We start from the raw sequence: 27,043 nt of genomic DNA on the forward strand, positions 1-27,043 counted from the left end.
GGCTAGTCCGGAGAATACTTTTGTAAAGAGGTTTATGGCAAAGAAAGGGGAATTTCCCGCACAAGGATTTAGGTCTCCTGGCTAGGTTCACTCTCTGGTGACAGGGTGATGGTTCTGAATGACTAATTTTGTTTTGGAGGAGTTGGAGGCACCCCTTACTCAAGCTGGGCTAAAGATTCCTATGAAGGCTACTAAATACGGGATCATCCAGAGTCACTATCACTTCTTCTCCATATTGGAAAGATACAATCCCGAGACCTGTACCTTCTTTACTCCGGTAGGGGAATTAGGTTTTGCTCTTCACGAGATGCATGACATCTCAGGTCTTCTTCTCGGGGATTTACCATATGAAGAATTTGTTCCAGGATCAACGGAACTTAAAATTTTGAGAAAAACCAGCATCGAAGTTTACTCTACTCTTTGGGAAGTCATGTGTCACTTCCACATTTGTATGCAGCGGATGGGGGCTCGAGAAAGTGGCATAAAACAAGTCTCTTGGGCTGAGTACTTGTTTCGGAATCTGACTAATAAAGGAGCTTCAGTGACTAGACTGAACGTGAGCACTTTGGAGGAGATTCAGACTCGAATCGATGCTGCTACCTCCCATTATACGAATGAAGTCAAAGAGGACATTTTCCCTTCTCATACGGAGTTTGAAAGCTTCCACTATCAAGCTCAGATCCCTATTTCATATATGGCACTGTTAGCAGGATTTTTGATGTTATGGCTCAAGCGATGTGTCACTCCTACCAAGCCAATTGATGCTCTTGCTGTTGAGGTGATTTATCCAGCTATTCTCTTGGCGCATGGGAGGCCACTGTACCTTCTTTCTGCCATGGTGTGCTGCCTACAGAACGGGTTACGCGAATTAGCGTTGGATTTTGTTAATGTTATGGAGGTGGAGTCTGGCGAAGGTAAGACTTTTAAAACTCCAAATCCCTGAGTGTCACTACTTTATACTTATCTGATGGCTTGGTACGTGTCCTATTGTCCCTCATTGATGAGTGCAGCTTCTCCTCAAGAGGATTCATTCATCCCACTTGTACAACGACTGGAATTTGCAAAGTGGGAGGGGTCTTACATGGTTAGGATTCGCTAGATCTTATCGTGGGACACTAATTATCACATTTTCCGTTGCTTCCTCGATTTTGAAGGTGGGGTGTACGGAGCGACGTTCCAGGATGTGGCAGGTCCTAACGGATTCATTCAACTAAATGGGGGTGTTTTTCGTTGGCTGCTCTACATCAGACCGGGCTACTTGATTTTTAGGTAGGGTGGCAAGTGCTTCATTGAGCCTTATCAACAATATAGGTTTGCTTGACAATTTGGGTATGACCAGCTATACGTCGGGAATGCTCGACCTCAACTGGCGATTGTGGGCAATCTATATGAAGGGGCAAGGGCCTGGTACTATTAGGTGGCTGGTTGTACCAAGGCTATCTTCAAGCTCCCCTATAAGACGCCTAACTCCTACACCTCCATGGGTTTCTACAATTGGTATTCTGCTGCTTCTCAGATCTTCGGCTATAACTTGAATACATCTTTTCTGAAGGAAATCAGACGTATGTATGCTTTAAGGAGGGGGTCTAAGACATCTCGTCTGAGAGGGATTGACGAGTACTTATCTTTCGAGGATCCATCTACTGGGCAAGAAGAGGAAAAAGCAGCTGAGCCTATTCCGATGGAAGAACCCTGAGTGGTACTCCCACAACACGAGCGGTTGGGAAGAGGACTCTTTCAGCGGATGAAACTTGTCAGTATGATAAGCGGACTCGTCAAAAGTTGATGGTTGAGTTTCCTCCTGCTAAAGGCCAGCATAAACCAAAATTGATGGCTTGTTATCAAGGCTGCAAAAGAAGAAGAACAACAAGAGTCTTCAGTCGCAGGCCTACCACACAGAGCTGGGCTACGTTCAGGTGGTCCCACCTTATCAAGTGAAGCTTCCTCTTACCATCCTTCTGAGGACAAAGAGGGTGAATTAATGACTACAGATGTAGAATTTACTCCGGTAGTAGACTCTCCTAGGGCTCCTGACTTAGAACCAAGGGGTCTTGAAGAGAATCCATCCCCTCCTCCTTCAGTACTAATACCACAGGCTGGCGATTCAAGTCTTAGTCCGACAACGGGACTCATGACTAAATTGGCTACCGTCACAAGTCTTCCCGAGTCTTCAGCTATACGTGATGACGAAGAGGAAGTGGATTATGAAGCCTCCTCGACTGGTGATACAGTTGATGGCGATGAAGGTGATGGAAGTGCTGATGTTGATAACATCATAAGTGGTGATGAAAAGGATGAAGAGCATGATTCCATTGACGACATCACAACTTTTGACGATGCTCCTAAAGTTGCATCAGATAAAGCATCCGCTTATACCCCTTTTTCTATCACTGGTAAGCCTAGTTTATTTTGAATTCCTCTACATGTTTCTTCCGCGTTCTGACCATTTTTGCGTGCAGGTTCACCCACTCTTGAGACTACCGTCGTAACTCCTCCCCCGGAATAGCAGCTTGTGCAGGTGTCGACTCCTTTACAAGAGTAGCCTTTGCCTAGCTTACCAATGACAACCACTCCACCGGCAACATTGCTGAAGATCTCGCTTACACCAACAGGAGCTATACCAAGTACATATCAGGCGAGGGCAATGATGGCCTTGACATCAAGTCCTTCCCACTTGGATGTTTCTTTTGCTTCCGCGACTTCTACGTCTAGGTCGCTTGCCAACCCACATCTCGATACGTCTGCTTCCAGGGTTATGGAGCCATCTCCGATTGCTGTTTCTAGCCCAACAGATGCTCCTGGCTTCCTCTATATCTCCCTAGGTTATTTGAATAATCTTGTAAAGAAAGTAATTGAGGTTGTCATGGCTGGTCAGGGCCGCTTTGATTCCTTTAAGTCTCTCTTAGAAGTAGGCTTAAATGGAATTAAAAGTGTAGGCAATGCCCAATGCTTTGAACGTTGTTCGGAAGCCATTTCTTACCTAGAAGCACAACTCAAACACTTAGAGGCCCTCAGTCATGTAGACATTCAGACATAGATTGTGTCTATTTTTCCTGACCTCCAAGTTGAGGAAGTGGCTCGCCGTGAGGCAATTGAGTGGGGTCTGGCTGAGAAAGAGCTTCAAGTTACACAATTGCAAGAGCAGAGCAGTCTGAGACAAAAAGAATTAGAGCTCTCTACTGCTTCTCTGGACCTCATTCGTACAAAGCTTTTTGAAGCTGAGGCGGAAGTACTGAGATTGAAGGCTCAGCTATCTCGTGAAGAAGCCGTTGTTAATATACTTAGTGCCAAAAATGCGGACACCCATTTAAGTTATCATCAAGAAGCTTAGGCTCCTGAAAGAGCAAAGAAGGAGGTAGTTGTTGCAGTAGCACCAACTGAGGACGAGCTGTGGAGGAAGGCTGAAGCTATTGTACAGGCCAATCATGAGGAAAAACTCTCTGATGTCAGAGATCGACTTGCTTCTTTTGATTTGATCTTGTATTATTCTTTTTCATAAGAACAACTCTGCTTTGTATCACTTTCTTTTGGTTCTTGAATAAAAAATGATATTGGTTTTTTAGTATTTCTTGCATATGTCATGTTTTGATCTGAACCAATAAAATCACGAGAAGTGCCAGAGGTGTGATCCTAACTTAGTACAAATTTCCTGATAGGTCTAATTTAGAAAATTTCCTTATTATCATTTGAGATAACTCCAAAAAAATTTCAACTGCTGGAGATAAATACTTGTTATTCTCCCAGAATAAGACTGGCCAGTAGAATTCTTCTTGCGTTATGCCTTTGCTCTAAACACTGAAAGAAGTCTATAAGTGCCAAAGGTGTAGTATTAACTTGGCATGAACTCTCACATGGAGTGGAGTTCAAAAAATTGTCCTTATTACCACTATGGATAATTCTGGAAAAAATTTAACCCGCTGGAGATTTTATGAGAACACTTGTTATTCTTATGTAAAGGAATAAAAAGGTTCAAAGAGGGGTTTTGAACTGTTAGAGTTGAGATGTTAACGTAACAGCTATTTGTATACCTACCATCCTATTAAAAAGGATTGATAGGCGGATTGGATTGTTAGAGGTAAAATATTAACGTGACAAGAAAAATATTACGATCGGTGCTATTTTGAGGACTTATCGCTCTTATTGGTGAGAGTCGATAAACGGATTTTGTCAGAGGTGTAATTTTAACATGACAAGGAAAGATATTACGATCGGGGTAATTTTGAGGACTTATCGCTATATTGGAGAGAGTCGATAGGTTGATTTTATCAGAGGTGTAATTTTAATGTGACAAGGAGAGATATTATGATCGGGCAATTTTGAGGGCTTATCGCTCTATTGGAGAGAGTCGATAACTTGATCTTGTCAGAGGTGTGATATTAACGTGACGAGGAAAGATATTACGACCGGGACAATTTTGAGGACTTATCGCTCTATTGGAGAGAGTCGATAAGTTGATTTTGTCAGAGATATGATATTAACATGATGAGAAAAACATTTATGTGATTGGAACACAATTTGGGGGACATAGCGTCACGTTGGGGAGAATTGCTAAATGATTTATCATCGGAGCGATGAATTGTGATACTTGTGATTTGAACATGATTTTAAGAATTTTATCATTCCGCTGAAGGGAGTTGATAGATTAGTTATTTACTACTCTGCTGAGGAGTTTTAAGAATTTTATCATTCCGCTGAAGGGAGTTGATAGATTAGTTATTTACTACTCTGCTGAGGAGAGTCAGTAAATAGACCATGATTCGCTGAAGGGAGTTGATAGATTAGTTATTTACTACTCTGCTGAGGAGAGTCAGTAAATAGACCATGATTTAAAATGATTTTGGAGACTTATCATTTTATTGACGAGAATCGATAAGTTAGTTTTAACAAAATTGTCATCGCATTGGGAGAAATGCTGGCTAGATGCCAACTCTGTGGGGATGATGATCATCAGAAGTATAGTGTTAATCTGACGAAAGATTTGCCAATTAAAAATGACTTTGATTTTGTTGAAGAGATTCAGAGGTTTTGATTAACACTCTGTTAAAAGGATTCATGACATTAGAGACTAAGTGTCATGTTTGAAAACACAAGGGTGGATCCTTCGTTCGGAAGAATTGCAATGCAAAGATGACCTCTGCGTTTGAGGTTCGAAACGCGAAGTTACGAACTCTCATGACGCCGGTCTGGGTCTAGCATTTGGGAAGTTGAACGTGGAGGTGAACTTTGCGTTAAGGTTAAAGTCTTAACTGACTTTATCCATAAACGCTGAAGGTTGCATTTCGAAAAATGGTTGGGATTCTTTCCTAGAATCCCGTACCACTTTAACAGCTTGACGGCTGTTATAAATAGACCTGTATGGTCACGTCAAGAGTCATTTGACTCTTTCTATTTTTGGTTTAGTTCCAAGAACGAGAACTCTCGTTTGATTCGACAAGATTTTCGGCAAACTTCGTCCTCTCCGACCAACAGCATCTTCTTTGACCGATTGCATCAATGGCGCCACTATGAATGAGCTCTGGCTCCAAGAAGGTCGCTGGAGTGACTTTCGAAATGCAGTCGGCCGGGGACGCCGACGGTGTTCTTGTTTTTGCGGGAACATCGTTGTCACCGTCGTCGTCGCGTGGGCCTTCCTGTCGTGGTAGGTGGTGATTGTAATAACTTGTTTTGACAAGTTTTCTGAAAATCCTAGATGGGTTCCTGACAACGAGGAAGATGACTCGTTTCTGTTTAATAAAAACGCAAAATTAGGACTCTGTGTTAATTATGAAACATAGCGTTGACTCCTATGTTTGAACTCTAAACGTGGGTCTTGGCCTTCGCGTTTGAGCTTTATAACGCATGTCTCAACTCCTGCGTTTGAACTCTAAACGTGGGTCTTGGCCTTCACATTTGATCTTTGTAACGCATGTCTCGACTCCTGCGTTTAAGATTTACAACACAAGGCTGGCCCTTGTGTTTAAGTTTTAACACATGGGTCTTAACCTCTGTGTTTTTAGTTTCTTCTTTTGTATTTATGTTAACAACTTGCTTTAGCTGCTAATCTTTTCTTTTGACTTTGCAGTGTTCTTTCTGAATGTGCCGCTTTTGCAGGAGCATCATTTTGGGTACCTTGGCGGCCCTGACAAGAATGAAGTTTTTAGTCTTCACGGAAGAATTTCGTTGTGCACTTTTCCTTATTCAGAGAGAACACACATGATCAGATTTCCCTTATTCTCTACTCTCAGAGCTTTGATCACTGACTTAGATCTAGAGACTGCTACCGGCCATGATCAATTCCCTAAATCGGCGTTCATATTCGGAGATCATATAGCAGCCGATGACAATCTTATATATGCAGAAGATTCAAAGCTACTACGGAGAGTCAATAACCACTTCCTCTTTCTCCCAAATTTGAAGAGGATGTATCCACTCTCCTACATCTTGAACGTGAGCTGCCGCCGAGGTTTGACTTTTGATCTAGTCAAGGAGAAAGAAAATGTGTCGCTTGGATTTCGTCGATAAGATCGCACACAAATTGGGGAACAACTCAAGGGTTTGAGGCCCGCCTTATTTGAGAAAAACGATCTTGCTCAAGAAGTGTCACTTCCAGCGAATGTCTTTATTTGCCAGTTCATTACGGCTCAGGGTGAATTCCCTGTCCAAACGTTCAGATCCCCAGGATGGGTTTGTTCTAGAGAAGGGGGGTGGTGGACCCGGATGATGGATTTTGTTCTTGAGGAACTTAAGGAACCGCTCACTTAATCGGGTCTCATAATACCGGTGTTGGCTTCTCGACGTGGGATTGTTCAAAGTTATCTCAATTTCTTCGCCATGCTGGAGAGATACAACCCGGATAGCTGCATATTTTTCACACCTGTAGGGGAGTTAGGCTTCGCTCTCCATGAGATGCAAGCGGTATCGGGGATGCCATTCGGTCAGATACCCTATGAAGAATTCATCCCCACCACTGAAGAGCTCTCTCTTTTGAGGGCGGTACACCTAGTGTTGGCTTTCTTGTTTTGATGATGATTTACAAATAATTTACATCTAATATTGTTTGTCTAGTATTTGTGTTTTATAGATGATGATTTACAAATAATTTACATCTAATATTGTTTGTCTAGTATTTGTGTTTTATATTTATTCTAGGTAAACAATATGTTGGAGGATGGATAAAATTGGGCATTCGCGATCATATCCAATGGAGGTTGACGGAATTGTGGAGTGAAGACTATGCAATTCAAATTGAAAATCCAAGTTCTAGCTTCATCCGCAAGTGTACCAAGTTGAGCTACATCGAAGATCTATCAAGCTTGGGTAATTTAGTTTAGGAGTTTATATTTTGTGTGTTGGTACTTTAAGCTCAATATAATATGTACACACATTTTATTGGTATCTTTGTGTGTGTGTGTGTGTGTGTGTGTGTGTGTGTGTGTGTGTGTGTGTGTGTGTGTATATATATATATATATATATATACATACATACATACATAAGTTAAGTTTTGGTTCCTATGTATATTTAGTTATATATATACATACATGGTTTTGAGTTTTTAAGTTTTAATATGAAACAATTGAATATAATTAGAAAACATATTTTTGCTTCATACTTATATGCATTTATATGATTTTATCAATATTAATTTTATTTAGTTCCATGAAATCATGTTTTAGTGTATTATATGTGTATTTTGATAAAATACTATATTCATTATTTATAGACTTCATAACAATAGTTTACATCTTCTATTAAGTCTACAAAATCATTTTGTATTTTTATAGACTTCATAACAATAGTTTACATCTTCTATTAAGTCTACAAAATCATTTTGTATTGTTTCAAAAATGGTTTAGCTAAAATGTCAAAATTCATATGTTTATATTTTCATGTTTTGGAATATTTTATAAAATGATGATATTTTTTATTTGGGAGGTCCTTTTTTGGACTATTTTTGTTTACAATAATTCCCCAAAGTTTTATATTTTTTAAAATTTATTTAATATTTTTAAACAGGGTTTTAAAATCAGAAAATTAATTTTCAAACCTGTTTTCTCATATGTTAGTTTATGGTCGATCGTCATGGTCGATCGCGCCTTTGTTTTTAACCTGCGGAGCCAACAACAACTTTCGCGGTTGACCGTCAGAGTTTCTGGAATTTTCTGAACCTCGAAAGTGGCTCGCGGTCGACCGCGAGATTTTTACAGTCGACCGTTGTTCACTACAACGGTCATTTTGTACAGAATCTAATTTCTGATTCTGTTGGTTTTTTGGTCATTTCTGTTGGGCTTTTGGCTGAGGTTTTGGGAGGCTATAAATACCCCCATTGATCTTAGTTCTTATTACAATCCAAGAAGTTTTTAAACAAGAGTTTAACAAGGGTTTAAGTTTGTTTAGTATTTGTTTAAAATAGTTTTGTTTGTGAAGAAGTTTTACACAAGTGGAGGAGATCATCTGCATTCTTTGGGCTTCATTTTAATCCATCTCTCCATCTTTTTTTTCAGAGAATAATTTCTAAACTCAATACTAGCTTTGTATTAATTCTTTATTGTTTATCATTTTCATTAAGCTAGTATTTTCAATTGTTTAGTTGATTTGATTTATTATTTACACACACCCACTTGAGCTTATTATATTTGTATATATTGTATATTTGGGTTGGTGAGAGTTGTAACAATTGAGTGTGAGCTTTCATTGTGTTCTCATCCATATTAGAGAATAATTATTTATTGTAATTATGCTTATTGTGAGATTCACTTTGTAATACACTTGTACACCGAGAGAAGTGTGTGGCGAGAGTCGGGGATCGTCCCAAGAGGAGTGGCGTCGGTTGACGAACCTAGGGAGAGGTTGCATCTGAGCACTTGAGGGAGACACGTCTAGTTCCAATACTTGAGAGGGTGTAGAGTGGTATTGCAAGAGTGTTGATTGTAGAGTTTTCGGTAAACTAGAAAACCGTAGTATGAGGTGTAAACGTTATTCGGGTGATCGTAGAAAACCTGGTTGTGATAGTGGATTTCTCCCCGAGAGTGGGGAGCTGAGACGTAGGACGGAAGGTCCGAACTCCGTGATCATTTGAGTGTGTTTGAGTTTGTCATTGGCGTATTTGCTTATGCATTTATCTTATATCGCCAATTGTCTTTTACTCTTGTATATTTTGCCCTATCATATTTGTAGTTTGATTATATCACCCTTGTGTTAGTTTATATATCATTGCCTATATTTTTATCATATAGGATATATCTCATTGTTCATATTACTTATCCTAGCTCACATATCATGTTATATTTCATACTTGATAGGATTACTTGTTAAATAGTTTTAATTGGCATAAAATCAAATTAGATTAGCATAAAACCCTAATCAACCCCCCCCCTCTAGGGTCCAACAATTGGTATCAGAGCTTGGTGCTCTTTGATTTAAGGTCTAATCACCTTGAGTTAAAGATCCAAGTTATATTTTTGTGCTAATCTTGTTTTGATTTTATCGTTATCTTGCTTGCACATATATACATTATGGATATACACGGTGCACCTAGTTTAGGTTATGCCATCAATATTGCTCCTATATTAGATTTTTTTCCCTATGCCCAATGGTGTATTAGATTTAAACTTTTGGTTCAATCTAGATACTTTGATTTATGAGAAATTATTAATGATGCTTATATTGTGCCCACCTTGAACAAATCCAAGTGGAATAAAAATGATCATCGAATGTTTGCTATGAACAAGCGTTTGTTAGAGTTTTTACATAATGCATTCGATTCATCTTTTTCTAACAAGCTTGATTCTTTTGATAGTGCTTACATATTATGGAAACTTATAGAAGCACATCAAGGAAATTTGGAGGCGATTCGACAAGCTTTGGAGGATTCCGCTTCTACTTCATGTAGAGTTTCATCTTCATGCACACGGCCACTAGGCGATAGCCCTAGTGAGGTTTGCGCGTTCGAATCCATAAATGATTTATCTAGTGATGAACTTGCTTGTGCTAGTAAAAAATTATTGCATGCCTATAGCAAATTGCACAAAGATTTTATTGAATTACAAATCAAGCATGTTGCATTAAAATCCGATCATGAGTTATTAGCTTCTAAGTTTAAAACTATTCATGATTCTTTAATCTCAAATGTTGCTAGTTTAACTCGTGAAAAAGATAATGTCATTTTAGAAGTATAAAACATAAAAAATAAAGTTGCTTTTTTTGTAAATAACTATACATGTTCTTCTTCTAATACAAATGCATATATGCCTAATGATGATTTGAATCTTGTGAATAAACGCATTTCATCTTTAGATTCAACTTTGAAAACATGCATTAATAATCATAAGAAGCTTATGGATATGTGTGCTAAGTCTCATGCTACTACATCTAGACATCTCATACACCATGCACACATATATAGCAAAGTTTATAAGTGTACAATTTGTGGTCGTAAAGACCATTTATCTAAATTTTGCTATGATGCACACAAACATAAGAATTCTAATGCTCCTTGTGCATCTCATGTAGCTTCTTCATCTTGTACACTTACACATTCACATGCTTATTCTCACAAAGTTTATCATAAGCATGCTAGTGTGTTCAAGTGTGATCATTGTGATCATTTTGGTCATTTGGCCAAATACTGTTTTGATTTGAAAAATAAGTCTCATTTGCCAAATGTTTCTAGTAGACCACATGTTTATAAATATAATATTTGTGGTAGATTTGGCCACTTAGGAAAGTTTTGTTTTGATAATGTTTCACATTTGCAAAAAGCTTCAAATAATTTATCTTTGTTTGCAAATATTCCACGTGCACATTTTCATGGTCAACATAAGCAAATGCTTCCTTTTTATTGTAAATATTGCAATCGGAAGGATCATTTGAGTGATTATTGTTATGACCGATCCCGTGCACCACATGCACCCAAGAAGGTTCATAACCGTAGGGCTTTGAGCTTTATAGATAGGGGTCATGTCCCCAAACCTTTTGGTACCAAGAATACTTGTGTACCAAAACAAATTTGATTTTAAACCAAGAATTTTAGTATTTTAATTTTTTTTCTTGGTTTTGAAAAATTATACTTTAAACTTTTGAACATGAAAACAATTCTTTTTCTTTGATCAAATCTTTTGTTTTCATGATTATTAGTTTTGTTTTGATGAGAGGTTTGTGTTTATATAACCCCCCCGGGTTTATTGGGTGTTTATTCCCAAACCTTGTTTACCAGGTGCTAAAATGTTTATATGGGTTGATACTAGCTCAAGAGCTAAATATAGTTGCCTCTCTTGTTTTGTGAAAATCTATGATGAATTGGTTTTATACTTTTAAAGATGATTGCTTATAGTTCATGATTCTTGTATGTTTTGTAATCTTATTTTCGAACTATGAAAATTTTATTTAGATTTATTCGTTTGAATTCATTATATAGCATAAATAGATGATTCAAATTTTAAATATGCTTTATAATGTATTCTATGAGTGGTTTGATCAAGTCCTACAAAGAAAATTTTCTTTATTGATCAAACATCGTTTTTGGATATAAACTTTGATTTATGATTTCTTTTGATTGATTTGTTTTTATTTGAAAACTTTTTGCATGATTCTCATGTTCTTCTTCTTTTGATTTCATAAATACATACATTGTTATGATTTATTTTGAAAATATTCATTCTTGATTTTGTTTCCTTTTTCCCCTACATATAAGCAAATTATTTCCTTCATGGATCCTCCTTCATAAACATTTTTTTAATGATGTCTTTTTGGATCCTCATTTCATCTCTTTGGGGTAAGTATGATAAATGTTTGGTTTGTATATATACATCTTAAAATCTTTGTAACACCCTTCATGATGTTATATATACACGTGTTCTTATTGATCTTTTGCATGTGAGTTGTTTAGCAAATTTTTGCTTGCTCACATGTCTTGCCATGATCTTTATTGCATTCACTCCATATGGCATTTTAACAGGGGGAGCAATCCCTATATTTTTATACTCATCCACGCATATTTATAGGGGGAGCTTTCTCTCTCTTCATTCTTTTATTGTCTTCTTTTTTATGTTGTCAAAGGGAGAAAAATATTGTGAGTATATTCTTTTTTGTTTATATGCATGATATATTATACTTTGTATATTCATTTCCTTTCATTCATATATCTTTTTTATAAATTATTTGTCATCATCAAAAAGAGGGAGATTGTTGGCCTTCTTGTTTTGATGATGATTTACAAACAATTTACATCTAATATTGTTTGTCTAGTATTTGTGTTTTATATTTATTCTAGGCAAATAATATGTTGGAGGTGGATGGAATTGTGCATTCACGAGGATCATATCCAATGCAGGTTGGCGGAATTGTGGAGTGAAGCCTACGCAATTCAAAGTTAAAGATTCAAGTTCAAGCTTCATCCGCAAAGTGTACCAAGTCAAGCTATTAAAGATCAAGATCAAGCTTGGGTTATTTAGTTTAGGTGTTTATATTATGTGTGTTAGTACTGTAAGCTCAATATAATATACACACATATTTATTGGTTTCCATGTATATATTTAGTTATATATACATACATGGTTTTGAGTTTTTAAGTTTTAATATGAAACAATTGAATATAATTAGAAAACATATTTTTATTTCATACTTATATGTATTTATATGATTTCATCAATATCAATTCTATTTAGTTCCATGAAATTATGTTTTAGTGTATTATATGTGTATTTTGATAAAATACTATATTCATTGTTTATAGACTTCATAACAATAGTTTACATCTTCTATTAAGTCTACAAAATCATTTTGTATTGTTTCAAAACATGGTTTAGTCAAAATGTCAAAATTCATATGTTTATATTTTCATGTGTTAGACTATTTTGTAAAATGATGATATTTTTTATTTTGGATTGTTTTGTTTATAGACTTTATATCTTTCTAGCATGTTTATTATCATGTCTACAATCATTCTCCAAAGTTTTATATTTTTTAGAATTTATTTGATATTTTTAAACAGAGTTTTAAAATCAGAAAATCAACTTTCAAACCTGTTTTCTCATATGTCAGTTTACGGTCGACACAGTCGACCGCACCTGAGTTTTTACCTACGGAGTCAAACAGAAACTTTTGCGGTCGACCGTCAGCTCGACTTTTCCCACGGTCGACCGTCACGGTCGACTGCCAAAGTCTCTGGAAAATTCTCAGCTTCGAAAGTGGCTCGCGGTCGACCGCTAGATTTTCACGGTCGACTGCCGTTCACTCCAACAGTCATTTTGTACAGAATTTGATTTCCGATTCTGTTGGTTTTTTGGTCATTTCTGTTGGGTTTTTGGCTGAGGTTTTGGGAGGCTATAAATACCCAATTGATCTCAGTTCTCATTTCAATCCAAGAGTTTTTAAACAAGAGTTTAACAAGGGTTTAAGTTTGTTTAAAAGAGTTTTATTTGTGAAGAAGTTTTACACTAGTGGAGGAGATCATCTGCATTCCTTGGGCTTCATTTTAATCCATCTCCCCATCTTGTTTTTCAGAGAATAATTTCTAAACTCAATACTAGCTTTGTATTAATTCTTTGTTGTTTATCATTTTCATTAAGCTAGTATTTTCAATTGAGTTTAATTGATTTGATTTCACTCATTGTTTACACACACCCACTTAAGTTTATTGTATTTGCATACATTGAATATTTGAGTTGGTGAGAGTCGTAACAATTGAGTGTGAGCTTTCATTGTCTTCTCATCCATATTAGAGAACAATCATTTATTGTAATTGTGCTTATTGTGAGATTCACTTTGTAATACACTTGTACACCGAGAGAAGTGTGTGGCGAGAGTCGGGGATCGTCCCAAGAGGAGTGGCATCGGTTGACGAACTTAGGAAGAGGTTGCATCCGAGCACTTGAGGGAGACACGTCTAGTTCCAACACTTGAGAGGGTGTAGAGTGGTATTGCAAGAGTGTTGATTGTAGAGTTTTCGGTAAACTAGAAAACCGTAGTGTGAGGTGTAAACGTTATTCGGATGACCGTTGAAAACCCAATTGTGATAGTGGATTTCTTCCCGGGAGTGGGGAGTGGAGACGTAGGATGGAAGGTCCGAACTCCGTGATCATTTGAGTGTGTTTGAGTTTGTCATTGGCGTATTTGCTTATGTATTTATCTTATATCGCCAATTGTCTATTACTCTTGTATATTTTACCCTATCACATTTGTAGTTTGATTATATCACCCTTGTGTTAGTTTATATATCCTTGCATATATTTTTATCATGTAGGATATATCTCATTGTTCATATTACTTATCCTAGCTCACATATCATGTTGTATTTCATACTTGCTAGGATAACTTGTTAAATAGTTTTAATTAGCATAAAATCGGATTAGATTAGCATAAGACCCTAATCACCCCCTCTAGGGTCCAACACCTAGAAGTTTATGCCACTTTTTGGGAGCTGATGTGCCACTTCCACATATATGCTCAGGTTGTTGGGATGTGCGGAGGGGGTCTTATGCATACTGCATGGGCGGACCATCTCTTTCTAAACTTAGGTCAGAAAGATGACGCTGTGACCCGACTTGCTGCTATTTCCCCTAAAAGCATTAAGGTCCGGATTAAGGCTTCCAACGCTATTTACAAGACTGAGCACATAGAAGATGGGTTTGAGGCTGGTGTCAAATTCGAGAGTTTTCACTACCAAGCCATAGCTCCTATTTCTGACGTGGCTCTTCTCGCTGACTTCCTCATGATTTGGTTAAAATGGTACGTAGTACCATCGAAGCCAGTCGAGGCAATATTAGCTGAGGTTGTGTACCCAGCTATTTTATTAGCTCATGGGAGGCCAGTGAGCCTTCTCACTGCTATGGTAGGCTGCGTACAGAGTGGCTTACGGACGTTGACCTCTGAACTTGTCGGCGCCCAGGTAATTAAGGTTACTGTGAGGAAAGCTTGGAAAACTCCCCAACCACGTGTACCAGTGTTGTATACGTACTTGGTGGACTGGTTCGTGCTGCATTGCCCTTCGTTGATGACATGAGTTGCTGAAGAAAATGAAGCTCATATTCCCTTTGTACAGGGATTGGAGTCGGCCACATGGACTAATACCTACATAGTCAAGGCTCGACAACTTTTGTCTCAGGAAGATAATTACCAAATTTTTTCTTGTGCTCCCGACTTTGATGGAGCTGAAGAAGAATGCATGAGCTTTACGGATGTGCTTTTCGACGGCTCATCATCTTTGGAAGAAGGCACCTTCAGGTGGCTCCTCCTGATCAGATTGGGTTATCTGGTCTTTCGCTTGATGGAGAAGTGCGTCATTGACCTTACATGCTTTCTCGATTCGCCAGACAATTTGGATATGATCAACTTTATGTTGTAAATCCTAACCCGATATTGGCCTAAATTGGTAATTTGTATGAAGGGGCCCGCGCGTGGTACTTCTTCTCTGCCGGAGGGACTCACGCGCACCTCACCTTACCTAATTCACCGCCCGGTTGTTCCACCATTGTGGACTTTCGCGATTGGTTTAGTGAGGGTTCTCGAATCCCAGAATATGATGTATACACTTCATGCATAGGCGAGATTCGGGTATTATATAAATCGAGAAGTGGTTCCACCAAGACTCGTTTACCGGGAATAGAGGAGTATCTATCCTGTGAACGAGAAGCACCCGGAGTTGGAGAAATCCCAAAGGAGTTACCAGCTGCTGAGCCTTCTAAAGAAGAGGTCACTAAAGAAATTCTTGAGGGAGCACCCGCTCTTGAGCCTCTCTCCTTAAGATCGTCAGGGAAAAAGGCCCTTACTGCTGAAGAAGAAGGCGAATATGATAGAAGAATTCACAAGCGAAAGCCCATTGCAGCCAAGAACTCTAAGAGGGCCAAGCTGATGGGGGATGCCATGAAGTCTGCACCTGTCGCGCTCTTGACTGACAGAGAGGACGAAGTGATTCGCTCAATTCCTTCCATTCCTAAGGGTACGGGAGCCGAAGAGATGTTGCCCACTGGGGGTTTAGAATCTGCTTCTTCTCCTCTACTCCAGGATCAGGGTACACATGAAGACTTTCCTTCCGAGGCTATTCCTCAATCTACTCGTAATGAGTATACAGGTCTGATCTATCCAACTACTCCTCCCCCACGTTTGAGAGCTTTGAGAGAGTGCATTAGACAGCTAGAAATAAAAATGTAGTTTACAATTCAAGCTTAGGGCGGGTCCCCTTTGAGCGTTTCAGACCCCTCCTGACTCAAAGCTTAACAGACATCAGAAGTCATGGGAATGCTTTATGGACTACGAACTGTGCGGAAGGTATCATCATTTTAGAAATGGAATTAGAGATGCTTTCGATCCTTCAGCACGATGATTTGGGCGAAGAAGTGGACCAGGCTCTTTCTGCGGCCAGAGTTTCGAGAGCACCATGAAGTTCTTCAAAAGAGCTTATCCGAGAAAGAGTCTTGTATTGCCAGCCTGTGTGAGGAGCACCTTCAAATATAAATAGACATGGGCATCCTCGCTATGGGTATCCGGGATGGTGCAGCAGAACTCGCTCGCATGGGTGTTGAGCTATCTCACATGAATGCCCAGCTAGCTGATGATATGGAAGTCTTAAAATGGTTAGCTGCTCACTGTGATGGGCTTCTCAAAGATTATTGCAATGAGATCGTCGCTGCCGATAAGATTCGACGAGAGATTGCAGAAGCAGCACCTGATGAAGAGGAACTTACGAGCAAGATAACCGAAGAAGTTAAAAAGGTTCGTGAGGAGAACATACCAGCGTTGAAATCCAAGCTCAAGTCCTTTAGGCTGATGAGCCCTGATGCTTAAGATTTGAATTACTTTTAGCTGGGGAATAATTTTGTATCATTTTCATTTCAATTATCGTCACTTTGTATCAAATTAACAACATTGAATGAAAATGATATCATTTTGTCTTTCATTGTCTCTCTTGTTGAATCCTAATTCAGGACAATGAAAAGTAATGCAAATGTCGTAAGTGTAGTGTTAACTTAGCATGAACTCGAAATTATCTTTATTACCACTTAGAATAATTCCAGAAATTTTTAATCGTCAGAGGTGTAGTGTTAACATGACGACATACAAAACAGGAAAATTAAATATTTATTCCCGAAATACACTCTGAATTGGCAACCCCCAGCCTGACTTGACTGAAGTTTGAGAGAAAAAGAGGGGGCTATATGACTTACGGGTTGTATCTCTTAAGAAACTTCCCGTTAATTGGCATCATGAGCATGTCTCCTTTTTAATCGATGAGGCGATAAGCTCCATTCGAATAGACTGATTCTATTACAAATGGCCCTTCCCATTTGGGATTGAACTTCCTTTTGGTTTTGTATGTCATCACCATGGGTCATCTTACGGCTAAGACCAAATCATCTTTCTTAAATATACGTTGTCTAACCTTTTTGTTGTAAGCTTTAGAAATCCGGGCTTGATATAACTCGATCTGCTACTAAGCTTGAAGTCGCTTGTCATCTAAGGCTTCAAGTTCCTGAAGGCGCAGTTGATGTTTTTCTTCCTCTATCATTCCAGTTGCAATAGCGACTCTTAAGAAAGGGATCTGAATTTCTAATGGTAGCACGGTCTCGCAACCATATACCAAAGAGAATGGCGTAGCTTTTGTAGGGATCCTCATTGTTGTGCGATAGGCCCACAGACATTTGTCGAGTCTTTCATCCCAATTGCGTCGGCTCTTGGAAACAAACTTTTTGAGAAGCTTCACGATGGTCTTGTTAAAAGCTTTTGCGAGGCTATTTGCTAGCAGATAATATGCCATAGATGCAATACTTTGGATTCTATACTTATCACAAAATCTCTGAAATTCAAAGCTAACAAATTGTGTCTCGTTGTCGTGAACTATTCGTCTCGGGACTCCAAAGCGGTAAATGACATGTTGTTTAATGAATTTAATCACATTCGAAGTCTTAACTTTTTTCAGCGGGATTGCATCCGTCCATTTGGAGAAGTAATCGGTCACGGTCAAAATAAACCGGTGTCCTTTGGAAGTCAGAGGCGAGATTGGTCCCACGATATCCATACCCCACATTTCGAATGGCCAAGACACAAATGTGGGATGTAAGTTCCCTGGCGCTTGATGGATAAAGTCACCATGAATTTGACACGTGTAACAACGTTTAGCGTAGTCAACTGCGTCTGAAAACATTTTTGGCCAATAATAGCCAATTCGTCGGAGGCGATCTTCTAACTTAGCCTCGGGTTGATGAGCTCCGCACATTCCGTCATGAGCTTCCTTGAGGACCTCTTTTGCTTCCTTTTATGAGAGACATCGAAGCAAAACTCCGTCATGTGATTTATGATACAGAATTTGAGAAACTGCATTGTAATAGAATCGGTGGGTCTTTCGTTTGATCGCGGACGCTTCCTTGGAATTGTCGGGCAAAATTCCGTACACGACATAGTCGATGTACGAGAATCGCCAATCCCTAGATTCAAGCTTCATGGAGGTTGTGCAAACTTCTCCTGTTATTGTCTTGTCTGAACTTTCTTCTACAAGAAGCTTGGAACAATATAATTCGCGTCCGGTGACAGGAATCATTGTTTCAGCCCCAGGGGGCAATACTAATGAGGTCGCAAACGAGGCTAAGGCATCTGCATAAGCATTCTGAGCTCACAGAATATATCCAATGAAGAAACCTTCGAACTTCTTAGCTTGCTTTAGCACCCCGAAGTAGTACGTGATCAAATCCTCGTGACGCACTTCGTATTCTCCTCGGACTTTATTTACGATCAGCTGAGAGTCACCGTAAGCCTCGAGATATCGAATGTTAAGCTCTTTGGAAAATTGCATTCCTAATAGCAGAGCATTATACTCAGCTATATTGTTAGTGCAGGGCTCGATCAGGGAAAATCCCCTTGGGATCACGTGACCGTGTTGAGAGATGAATACTACTCCTACTCCCATAGTAATTGCTCCATGAGGATTTACTCTGGATGCACCGTTAAAGAATAATTCCACACTTGCATAACTTCTTAAGTGACGCAAGTTTTGGCAACTTCATCGGGAAATTCTTCATACAACTTAGATATCCCTGGCACCAGGTGATCAGCTAGGAAATCCACCAACGCTTAACCCTTGACTGCTTTTTGGGGCATAAATTGCATGTCATATTGTGACAAGAGGATTGTCCATTTTGCTAGTCGGCAATTCAGAGACGATAGTTTCGTCATCAGGACTAGGATTTACCTTAGAGATGACATGGATTGTTTTTTCAACTAGGTAGTGTCGCATCTTTTGGATGGCAAATACCAAAGCGAGACATTCTTTTTCCATCGAATTATATCAGTGTTCAGCTCCCATCATAGTTCTACTTAAGTAGTAGACGACTTGCTCTTGCCATTGGTCATTGTTCTGGGCTAATAAAGCTCCAAGAGAATGGTCCATGGCTCTCACATATAACAGGAATGGTTTTCCCGATATTGGGACCACAAGAACCGACGGTTTAGTGAGGTATCTCTTAATCTCCTTAAATGCTCTTTGACAGTTTCCATCCCAAACGAACGATACGCCATTCTTCATGAGCTTAGAAAAAGGTTGGCATCGTCCCGAGAGATTTTATATGAATCTCCGGATGTAAGCCAATCTGCCTTGCAAACCTCTAAGTTCTTTGAGATTCTTCGGAGATGGCTTGCCTTGGATAGCATGAACTTTCTCTGGATCAAGAGAAATTTCCTTGGATGTAACTATAAATCCTAGGAATTTTTCGCTCGATACTCCAAGGAATGATTTTGTCGGATTCATCTTCAGCTGATGTGCTCGCATGATTTCAAACATTGTCTTCAGGTATGTAAGATGATCACCTTTGTGTTGCCTTTTCACTGCTATGTCGTTAACGTAGCATTCAATCTTCTTACGCAGATGTTCGTGAAAGATGGTGTTCATTGCACGTCGATAAGTTGCGCCTGTGTTTTTCAATCCAAAGGGCATTACTGTATAGCAATATACCCCCAGTGGTGTTCTAAAAGAAGTATGCTTTTCGTCCTCAGGATACATCTTGATCTGATTATACCCAGAGAATCCATCCATGAAAGACATCTTCTCATATCCGCAGGTGTTTTTTGATCATGACGTCTGTGATGGGGAGTGAAAATTTGTCTTTTGGACAAGCTGCATTAAGGTCACAAAAGTCAATACATATTCGGACCTTACCGTTTTTCTTGGGAACTGGAACAATATTAGCAACTCAGTCCGGATGTTGTTACTCTTTGACAAAGCCTGAGTCTATAAGCTTTCTGACTTCTGACTCAATTGCTTCCATGATCTCTGGATGAAACCGGCGTTGTTGTTGTTTAATGAGTTTTGCATCTGGATCAATGTTGAGACGATGTATAGCAACTTTTGGGTCAAGGCCAGACATATCTTCGTAATTCTAAGCGAAGACATCTATATATTCTCGGATGAGAGATATACGGTCCTCTTTCTTAGATGGTGATAAACTTTCACTTATGAAGATAAGCTTAGGGTCGGATTCATCCCCATGTTGACCTGGATCACTTTATCTTCAGTAGGCGGTTCGCGGTGTTCAAAACTCATATCCCATAAGATGTTAAGACATTTGATCCAGTGATCATTGGTTGATTCAGTCAATTCTTCGTCACCCCCTGCCTCTTCATCTGGATGACTAGTTGAAACCATGTTCATGGTCAAACTTCTAAAGAAAGTCCGACGTTGACATCGGATTCCCACGATGATGTTCCAGATGAATGATCCTGACATAGACAGTTACTGGCTTTATTTTCTGAAAGGGAGGGAGTTGTAACGTAGCCCACACCTCTTCCGGTTTTTTGATAATAATCCGGAGGTTTTCCTTTGGGAGTGAGAGACATTCGGACGGGCGTTCGCCTTCCTTTCCTGAAGTTTAAACCCTATTTTTTCATTAAAGTTGTATCCCATTTGTTTCATCAGATGTATAGAATTGGGCTCATGGTAATGGAATTGAGGAATCCCATTATCTTCTTCTGAATTTCCTCGTTTGAGTAATTCGGGTTTAACTTTACCGAAATGGATCGGTTTCTATCCTTTCCTTTTGGACGGGACTTTAAAGAAAGCATTCTAGGCATCTTCTACTTCTTCATCTGAAACGAAGGATGACTTAATCGGTAATGTGAGAGATGCCTCTGTGCACAATATGTGCCATGGGTTGGTACCTATAAAGATTATTCTCTATTTATTCATTTTTAGAGGACACATCAGACAAGTACGCTAAAATAAAATCTTCATTAATGCACCACTCGCCCTCACTCGGTACATTATTATTGTTCTCGACCTGACCCATTATATTTAAATTCAACTCCCATGGACAATCTTCTTCAGGGTCTGGCTCGACGTCGGCTTTATTACCACTGTCAACATCTTCTTTCTCCTGTGATTCTGAGTAGAAGACAGAATGCGTATGGAAATTTTCCACTCCTCTGAAGGGGTACTTTTTCGCAATCAGGGTTCGAACTTCTCCTTCATCATTGGCATACTTCATGACCTGATGTAGGGTAGACGGGATAATACGGTTTGCGTGAATCCATGGTCGTCCTAACAATAGATTATAGGACGTGTCCCCGTCTATGATGTAACATTTTACCTCGGACTTGAGATCCCCAATTTGACACCTGAGCTTGATCTTCCCCAAAGGTCGGGTACTGTTGGTGTTGAAACCAAAGATAGTGGTCTGGGTGGTGTTCAACCGATGCATGAGAACCCCTAAGACCTGCATTATGACCCTGTAAGGCATGATGCTGAGTACTGAGCCCGGGTCAACTAGAACACGACTGATTTCTGAGAACCCAATGTACCCTTCTTGCTGCCTGAGTGAATGATATACAGGGTAAACTTCTTGCTGCCTATAGACACTATATACAAGACTGGCCTTTAGCAGCTTCAGGGATCGGAGTGACTTGAGTAATAAAGCTCTCAGTGTTCTTCAACGCTTCAATTAGAGTTTCCTTGGTGGTTTTAGAAAACCTCAGGAGTTCATATAGGGTAATCCTAGCCGGTATGTTTGCCAATTGCGTCATGACATTGAATTGGAAGGGAGCGCTCGATTCCCTAACTTCTTCAAGAAGGTTCTTATTGTACCGGGTCTCTTTCTGTTTCTCTTTGTCAACTAACTTCTTGGGAACAGAACCCCCATCATCTTGGTGTTGTTCTTCTGCTTCTTGAGCATTCTGATTGTAGTCTTTCAGGTAAGCTTTTCCTGACCGGGTGTCAGGATTGCCTCCCGGATATGCTACAAGAACAATCCTTTCTTCCTCTGAGTCGGTGAGAGGTTTGAGATGATCATCATTCTCATTAAGGGAGGGCAAGAACAATCCTTTCTTCCTCTGAGTCGGTGAGAGGTTTGAGATGATCATCATTCTCATTAAGGGAGGGGCTAATCATATTGGATGGTTTATCATTCTCATTAAGGGAGGGGCTAATCATATTGGATGGTTTAGCCTTGCCTCTCTTCTTTTTGGATGAGATGCTCGTCCATTGTTGGTCTTCAACCAAGTTGGGATGGACCCACATGATCTCCCCTTTTAGGGTAGTGAGGGGTACCAATCCCCTATCCTTCTGACTATGTAAGTCAGTGTTTTTCATGTGCATTTCCCCTTTATGGATGGGGATAACACCGTCTGCAGCTGCTATTGGAAAGAAATCACCGAACTGGACCGCTATCAAATTGGTGGATACGGTCTTATGCTCGGGCTTAAGTGTGAGCACGTTAGCATTCACCATATTTTGTAAAATATCTTTGAAGATATAACATTTTCTGGTAGGATGTCCCAAAAACCTATGATAACGACAGTAATTAGGGTCATCCACCTTCCCTGCTTCATCTGGTTTTCTGATCTCAGGGAGTTGTAGTTTGTTGTTCTTCCAAAGTAGCTGGAACAAAGTGTCCACATGCTCCTCTCTAAACGAGTATTGCTTAGGTGCTCTTTGTTGGTTCGATGCTTTGCCTGGCTTTGCAGGTGGTGTGCGCGTGTTGGCGTCGGCAGCCAAAGTCTCCTTTCCCTTGGAGCAGGGGCATTGTTCTGATTACATTGCTGTTGTGGCTTGGGTTGAGTAGCTTCTTCAGCCTTGACCCAAGCAACGATTTCTTCGGCTTGTTCTTCTTACGAAACCAGTTGTCTCCAGGAGTGACATTCCACAACCCCTATTTGAGCGAGGAGTTGGGTCTCAAAGTTATGCATGTAAGTCTCAACCAAAGTCGATTGGGTTATACTCGACGGGCATCGTAATGCCATGCCGCAGAATCTCTCAACATAAGTCTTGATGGACTCTTCCTTCCTCTGCTTGGAGGCGAGGAGGGTTGGGATGGAAACTTCTGTATCATCTTTAAAGAATCTGGCTAAGAATAGCCTTTCTAGATCTACCTATTTTTGAATGGATCCAGTAGGCAACTTCATGAACCACTCGAAAGTAACACCCTTAAGGGTGCCGATGAACAAACGGGTCAGGATAGCGTTGTTTGCCACTACGTCTCTAGTCTGCAACTTGAAGTAGTAGATGTGTTGGTTTGGCAATCCTGTACCGTCGAAAGGCTGCAGAGTTGGGGCCTTAAATTTTGGTGGGTAGGGACCTGTATCTCATTCAGTAGGATAAGACCGTACTACTCCTTCCTCACGAAGCTCGCTTCTGTTGGCGATTGCGTTGAGGCTGGCTTCTAGCTCATCCACTTTAGATGACCGAGGATGTAGCTCTCTTTCCATCTCCTTTTCATTTTCGTAAGAGGATTCCAGGTTGTGAGTTTCACGTTTTGAATTCTCGTGCGCCTTCTGTTTTCCCTTTGAAATGGTCCTCCAGGAAGATTCAGGCTTTTGACCTTTTTCTACAAGGAGCTGGGCCAACATATCCTTCATCTGAAGAAGTGTCTCTTGCTGTGCTTGAAGCATGATCTGATGCTCATCGACTCTCTTTGCTAAGTCATCGAGGCCTCCAGTCATGTAAGTGGGAGCCTCTCGTGCCATGACGGAGCTTGATGATTGAGAATCAGCAATTGCTGAATGTTCGTCATCCAAAGTAATCCCCTTAGCTAACTTTTGATAATTAACCGAGCGGATGGCTCCTGCCCGAGTGCGAGTGAGGCGATATATCCCTTCAAACTCATCACAGATATCCCGGATAGTCGGAGAGTGGCTTCTTTCTGATTCATCAGAATTAGGAGCCGAGGCATTCCCTCTGCCGATCACATTGATAGTGACCTTGGGATATTCAGCTTCAGAAACTTTCTTCTTGTGATGACGTTGTCGCTTGATAGGTCTAGCGACATTCGTCAATCTGTCGAACATAGATTGGTGAGGTTCAGGTGCACAACAATGGCATTCTGAAATGACTACTGAAATAAGCCGCTCACATTGGCAGGAATGAGCTGCTTGCGGTGTTGGTCTTCTTCTCGACAATAATTCCCGTAAACCAGACATTTGAGAGGAACTTTTTACCAAGCATGAAGACGAAGATGGAACCCCCTACTCTTGAGTGGGTAAGACTGGTTCTTGTCGAACATGGATTTTAAACCCATGTTGACATTTTTGAACATGGCGGACCACGTCGTGCTCTTGAGAAGAAATGCGAGGGTCGCGTTTAGATTTGTAAACATTAGGCTGAGGCCTACGTTTAGTTGATGAAACAGACCACTGCGGGTCGTGTTTTGGTTGGACGCACCTATGAGGTGCGCGTTTGATTGATGAAACAGGCCCCTGAGGGTCATGTTTTGGTCGAATGCACCCCTGAGGGTTGCGTTTGGTTGGTGAAACAGGCCCCTGAGGGTCATATTTCGCTTGAATGCACTCTTGAGATATGCGTTTATCTTTGGCAGCGCTTTCCTGAGGGCTGCATTTTGGGTGAACAACGCGCCACTGAGGGTCGTGTTTCAGCTGTATCATTCGAGGCTCATAATTGGGCTCGTTGTCGTGAAGTGTGCGTTCTGGAGTAGAGATGCAGTGTTTGGGCAGAGCCTCAAAAACGCGATCCTCACGTTAGGCAAGGGATTAGCTTTCTCGAAGATACGCTCGTCCTATGGATCTTCTCCGTCTTCGAACGGCGTTCTTTTTGGCTTGTTTCAAAGCCTTAGCAACGATGTCATTGGTGTTTATAGAGTTCGCCTCCTCCATAGGCCGTTTGTGACCCGTAACACGTCGTGTTGACGTGGATGTTGAACGCTCAACTCGTTGAACGAGTTCGGCAGAGGCTAAGCCCGCTCCTTCAGCGGAGGGGCTGTTCGATAAGTCTTGGCCAAAGGAGAGGGCTTTCTTTGGCATTTCAGCAGCAGTTGTGATCTCTTTGGAGATCTTGTGGATGTTGTGCCTGGCCTTGGGGCTAAGCGATCCAGAGAAGATGGCTTCCTTGTACTTGGCTTGGTCAAACTCTACGATAAGAGTTTCGACAGTTGTTCCCGTGAGATGGACGTCGGATTGCGCCATCACTTCTTCATCAGAGAAGCTTCTCCCTAGTGGAGTCGCCATCTTTTGTTTGGTGGAAAATTTGTAGTAAATAAAATAAAAGAAAATTGACTTATATTCTCTCGATCTTAATTACAATTTGAATTTCGATTACAAAAGAGAAGAGAATGATATAGATTCTCCCCTTTGTTTAATTCTGGGTTCTTCACAGTAGCGATGGAGTGCTTTCTTCGAATGCTCAGGTTGAATTTGCTCTCCGTTGACGATCCGACCATCTTGTCTCGCGGGCACAATTAACTTGTGTGGCAAGTTTGATGGAGAACTCTTAACGAGTTTAAGAACTCAGAGTAAGTTGAAACTCTGTGAAAAGAGTTGTTTGAACCAAAAATTTGGTTAATAGCCAAGTGGATTTGTTTGTTGCTGAAAGATGTTCTAAGATCATATCTTTCTGTTGCCGACAATCCAATAAGAATCAGCCGACACTCTCTCTGTGAGAAATCCAATCTCTTCTTCACCCACCAATCTCCTAAAGCCGAACCTCTTTCTCTGTTGAGTTTTTTGAGGTTTTATAGGAGGATAAGGGGTTGTAACTGCCCCCTTAATCCGCTCCTAAGTGGGCGTAATTTCCTCAAATCGTAAAAAAAAATGGTTCTGAAACCGTTCGACTCATGTTTGAATGAGTCAAACGCCCAAATCAGCATTTCAGACATTAACTCCACGTCTTAGACTAGGGAGGCAGAGTTAGATATCCGCTGGATGTTGAAAAACACGATGGCCACCCGCGTTTTGTTTGCCGAGGTTTGGAAACGCGGGGGTCTTCTGCGTTTTGAGAATTAAAACGTGAAGATGAATTCCGCGTTTAGAAGAAGCTAGTTGACTTGTAACCTCTTCTGTAGAGCGTTGCAAGGATCATTATTCAGTAATCTTTACTTTAGCTGTTGTGGGGGTGTGGAAGTCGTCAGATTATAACTCTCACAGTTGATTGTGAAGACCACTGAATAGAGTTTTTATCAGTTATCGGAAGTGTCATTGAATTGTAACTCTTGTCGATCTATGTGAAAAGTCCTCCATTTGCAGTTTTCATTTGTTGACATGAAAGTCATCTGATTGTAACTTTCATCATTGAGATATGGAAGTCGTCGGATTGTAACTCTCATCATTGAAACTTGACGAGGATCAACTATGTATTGTGATTTTTAGATAGCCTACGTCAGGCGAGTGTTGGCCTTCTTGTTTTGATGATGTTTAACAAACAATTTACTTCTAATGTTGTTTGTCTAGTGTTTGTGTTTTCGTATTTTTTCTAGGCAAACAACGTAGTTGGAGGATGGATGGAATCGAGCCTTAACGATCATATCAAATGGAGGTTGGAGGATGGATGGATTGAGCCTACACGATCATATCAAGAGGAGGTTGGCGGAATTGTGGAGTGAAGCATCATACAATTCAAGTTCAAGATCCAAGTTTAGCTTCATCCGCAACGTGTACCAAGTTGAGCTCAATGAAGATCAAGATCAAGCTTGGGTAATTTAGTTTAGGATTTATATTATGTGTGTTTAATACATTAAGCTCAATATCTATACACACACATTCATTAGTTTCTTCGTATATATATATAGTTATATATATATATATATATATATATACATAAGTTTTGGTTTCTATACATATATATAGTTATATATATACATACAT

Source organism: Asparagus officinalis, chromosome 4, assembly GCF_001876935.1.
Source record: "Asparagus officinalis chromosome 4, Aspof.V1, whole genome shotgun sequence".
Lineage (NCBI taxonomy): Eukaryota > Viridiplantae > Streptophyta > Magnoliopsida > Asparagales > Asparagaceae > Asparagus > Asparagus officinalis.